We start from the raw sequence: 5,000 nt of genomic DNA, 5'->3' as shown, positions 1-5,000 counted from the left end.
ATGTTTAATCCATGCGTAAACATGAAGTTTATTAACGTTTTTAACATTAAAAAAAATTACAAAAATTTATTTTTCGGAAAAAATGGAAAAAACCGATTCGTCGGAGCGAGGTGTCCTGCCCGTGCGGTAATTCCAGCAGGCGAATCGGACTTCCCGAAATTTTTCTAAGTCCCACGGTCGACACCAACTTTTTTAATAAGCGTTTTAAAATTATTTCAATGTTTAATCCATGCGTAAACATGAAGTTTATTAACGTTTTTAACATTAAAAAAAATTACAAAAATTTATTTTTCGGAAAAAAAGGAAAAAACCGATTCGGCGGAGCGAGGTGTCCAGCCCGTGCGGTAATTCCAGCAGGCGAATCGGACTTCCCGAAATTTTTCTAAGTCCCACGGTCGACACCAACTTTTTTAATAAGCGTTTTAAAATTATTTCAATGTTTAATCCATGCGTAAACATGATGTTTATTAACGTTTTCAACGTTAAAAAAAATTACAAAAATTTATTTTTCAAAAAAAATGGAAAAAACCGATTCGTCGGAGCGAGGTGTCCTGCCCGTGCGGTAATTCCAGCAGGCGAATCGGACTTCCCGAAATTTTTCTAAGTCCCACGGTCGACACCAACTTTTTTAATAAGCGTTTTAAAATTATTTCAATGTTTAATCCATGCGTAAACATGAAGTTTATTAACGTTTTTAACATTAAAAAAAATTACAAAAATTTATTTTTCGGAAAAAATGGAAAAAACCGATTCGTCGGAGCGAGGTGTCCTGCCCGTGCGGTAATTCCAGCAGGCGAATCGGACTTCCCGAAATTTTTCTAAGTCCCACGGTCGACACCAACTTTTTTAATAAGCGTTTTAAAATTATTTCAATGTTTAATCCATGCGTAAACATGAAGTTTATTAACGTTTTTAACATTAAAAAAAATTACAAAAATTTATTTTTCGGAAAAAAAGGAAAAAACCGATTCGGCGGAGCGAGGTGTCCAGCCCGTGCGGTAATTCCAGCAGGCGAATCGGACTTCCCGAAATTTTTCTAAGTCCCACGGTCGACACCAACTTTTTTAATAAGCGTTTTAAAATTATTTCAATGTTTAATCCATGCGTAAACATGAAGTTTATTAACGTTTTTAACATTAAAAAAAATTACAAAAATTTATTTTTCGGAAAAAATGGAAAAAACCGATTCGTCGGAGCGAGGTGTCCTGCCCGTGCGGTAATTCCAGCAGGCGAATCGGACTTCCCGAAATTTTTCTAAGTCCCACGGTCGACACCAACTTTTTTAATAAGCGTTTTAAAATTATTTCAATGTTTAATCCATGCGTAAACATGAAGTTTATTAACGTTTTTAACATTAAAAAAAATTACAAAAATTTATTTTTCGGAAAAAAAGGAAAAAACCGATTCGGCGGAGCGAGGTGTCCAGCCCGTGCGGTAATTCCAGCAGGCGAATCGGACTTCCCGAAATTTTTCTAAGTCCCACGGTCGACACCAACTTTTTTAATAAGCGTTTTAAAATTATTTCAATGTTTAATCCATGCGTAAACATGATGTTTATTAACGTTTTCAACGTTAAAAAAAATTACAAAAATTTATTTTTCAAAAAAAATGGAAAAAACCGATTCGTCGGAGCGAGGTGTCCTGCCCGTGCGGTAATTCCAGCAGGCGAATCGGACTTCCCGAAATTTTTCTAAGTCCCACGGTCGACACCAACTTTTTTAATAAGCGTTTTAAAATTATTTCAATGTTTAATCCATGCGTAAACATGAAGTTTATTAACGTTTTTAACATTAAAAAAAATTACAAAAATTTATTTTTCGGAAAAAATGGAAAAAACCGATTCGTCGGAGCGAGGTGTCCTGCCCGTGCGGTAATTCCAGCAGGCGAATCGGACTTCCCGAAATTTTTCTAAGTCCCACGGTCGACACCAACTTTTTTAATAAGCGTTTTAAAATTATTTCAATGTTTAATCCATGCGTAAACATGAAGTTTATTAACGTTTTTAACATTAAAAAAAATTACAAAAATTTATTTTTCGGAAAAAAAGGAAAAAACCGATTCGGCGGAGCGAGGTGTCCAGCCCGTGCGGTAATTCCAGCAGGCGAATCGGACTTCCCGAAATTTTTCTAAGTCCCACGGTCGACACCAACTTTTTTAATAAGCGTTTTAAAATTATTTCAATGTTTAATCCATGCGTAAACATGATGTTTATTAACGTTTTCAACGTTAAAAAAAATTACAAAAATTTATTTTTCAAAAAAAATGGAAAAAACCGATTCGTCGGAGCGAGGTGTCCTGCCCGTGCGGTAATTCCAGCAGGCGAATCGGACTTCCCGAAATTTTTCTAAGTCCCACGGTCGACACCAACTTTTTTAATAAGCGTTTTAAAATTATTTCAATGTTTAATCCATGCGTAAACATGAAGTTTATTAACGTTTTTAACATTAAAAAAAATTACAAAAATTTATTTTTCGGAAAAAATGGAAAAAACCGATTCGTCGGAGCGAGGTGTCCTGCCCGTGCGGTAATTCCAGCAGGCGAATCGGACTTCCCGAAATTTTTCTAAGTCCCACGGTCGACACCAACTTTTTTAATAAGCGTTTTAAAATTATTTCAATGTTTAATCCATGCGTAAACATGAAGTTTATTAACGTTTTTAACATTAAAAAAAATTACAAAAATTTATTTTTCGGAAAAAAAGGAAAAAACCGATTCGGCGGAGCGAGGTGTCCAGCCCGTGCGGTAATTCCAGCAGGCGAATCGGACTTCCCGAAATTTTTCTAAGTCCCACGGTCGACACCAACTTTTTTAATAAGCGTTTTAAAATTATTTCAATGTTTAATCCATGCGTAAACATGATGTTTATTAACGTTTTCAACGTTAAAAAAAATTACAAAAATTTATTTTTCAAAAAAAATGGAAAAAACCGATTCGTCGGAGCGAGGTGTCCTGCCCGTGCGGTAATTCCAGCAGGCGAATCGGACTTCCCGAAATTTTTCTAAGTCCCACGGTCGACACCAACTTTTTTAATAAGTGTTTTAAAATTATTTCAATGTTTAATCCATGCGTAAACATGAAGTTTATTAACGTTTTTAACATTAAAAAAAATTACAAAAATTTATTTTTCGGAAAAAATGGAAAAAACCGATTCGTCGGAGCGAGGTGTCCTGCCCGTGCGGTAATTCCAGCAGGCGAATCGGACTTCCCGAAATTTTTCTAAGTCCCACGGTCGACACCAACTTTTTTAATAAGCGTTTTAAAATTATTTCAATGTTTAATCCATGCGTAAACATGATGTTTATTAACGTTTTCAACGTTAAAAAAAATTACAAAAATTTATTTTTCAAGAAAAATGGAAAATACCGATTCGGCGGAGCGAGGTGTCCAGCCCGTGCGGTAATTCCAGCAGGCGAATCGGACTTCCCGAAATTTTTCTAAGTCCCACGGTCGACACCAACTTTTTTAATAAGCGTTTTAAAATTATTTCAATGTTTAATCCATGCGTAAACATGATGTTTATTAACGTTTTCAACGTTAAAAAAAATTACAAAAATTTATTTTTCAAGAAAAATGGAAAATACCGATTCGGCGGAGCGAGGTGTCCAGCCCGTGCGGTAATTCCAGCAGGCGAATCGGACTTCCCGAAATTTTTCTAAGTCCCACGGTCGACACCAACTTTTTTAATAAGTGTTTTAAAATTATTTCAATGTTTAATCCATGCGTAAACATGACGTTTATTAACGTTTTTGACATTAAAAAAAATTACAAAAATTTATTTTTCAAAAAAAATGGAAAAAACCGATTCGTCGGAGCGAGGTGTCCAGCCCGTGCGGTAATTCCAGCAGGCGAATCGGACTTCCCGAAATTTTTCTAAGTCCCACGGTCGACACCAACTTTTTTAATAAGCGTTTTAAAATTATTTCAATGTTTAATCCATGCGTAAACATGATGTTTATTAACGTTTTCAACGTTAAAAAAAATTACAAAAATTTATTTTTCAAAAAAAATGGAAAAAACCGATTCGTCGGAGCGAGGTGTCCTGCCCGTGCGGTAATTCCAGCAGGCGAATCGGACTTCCCGAAATTTTTCTAAGTCCCACGGTCGACACCAACTTTTTTAATAAGCGTTTTAAAATTATTTCAATGTTTAATCCATGCGTAAACATGAAGTTTATTAACGTTTTTAACATTAAAAAAAATTACAAAAATTTATTTTTCGGAAAAAATGGAAAAAACCGATTCGTCGGAGCGAGGTGTCCTGCCCGTGCGGTAATTCCAGCAGGCGAATCGGACTTCCCGAAATTTTTCTAAGTCCCACGGTCGACACCAACTTTTTTAATAAGCGTTTTAAAATTATTTCAATGTTTAATCCATGCGTAAACATGAAGTTTATTAACGTTTTTAACATTAAAAAAAATTACAAAAATTTATTTTTCGGAAAAAAAGGAAAAAACCGATTCGGCGGAGCGAGGTGTCCAGCCCGTGCGGTAATTCCAGCAGGCGAATCGGACTTCCCGAAATTTTTCTAAGTCCCACGGTCGACACCAACTTTTTTAATAAGCGTTTTAAAATTATTTCAATGTTTAATCCATGCGTAAACATGAAGTTTATTAACGTTTTTAACATTAAAAAAAATTACAAAAATTTATTTTTCGGAAAAAATGGAAAAAACCGATTCGTCGGAGCGAGGTGTCCTGCCCGTGCGGTAATTCCAGCAGGCGAATCGGACTTCCCGAAATTTTTCTAAGTCCCACGGTCGACACCAACTTTTTTAATAAGCGTTTTAAAATTATTTCAATGTTTAATCCATGCGTAAACATGATGTTTATTAACGTTTTCAACGTTAAAAAAAATTACAAAAATTTATTTTTCAAAAAAAATGGAAAAAACCGATTCGTCGGAGCGAGGTGTCCTGCCCGTGCGGTAATTCCAGCAGGCGAATCGGACTTCCCGAAATTTTTCTAAGTCCCACGGTCGACACCAACTTTTTTAATAAGTGTT

Source organism: Nomia melanderi, unplaced genomic scaffold (genome assembly GCF_051020985.1).
Source record: "Nomia melanderi isolate GNS246 unplaced genomic scaffold, iyNomMela1 scaffold0363, whole genome shotgun sequence".
NCBI classification, from domain to species: Eukaryota; Metazoa; Arthropoda; class Insecta; order Hymenoptera; family Halictidae; genus Nomia; species Nomia melanderi.
Note: the sequence above shows the minus strand (reverse complement) of the source record.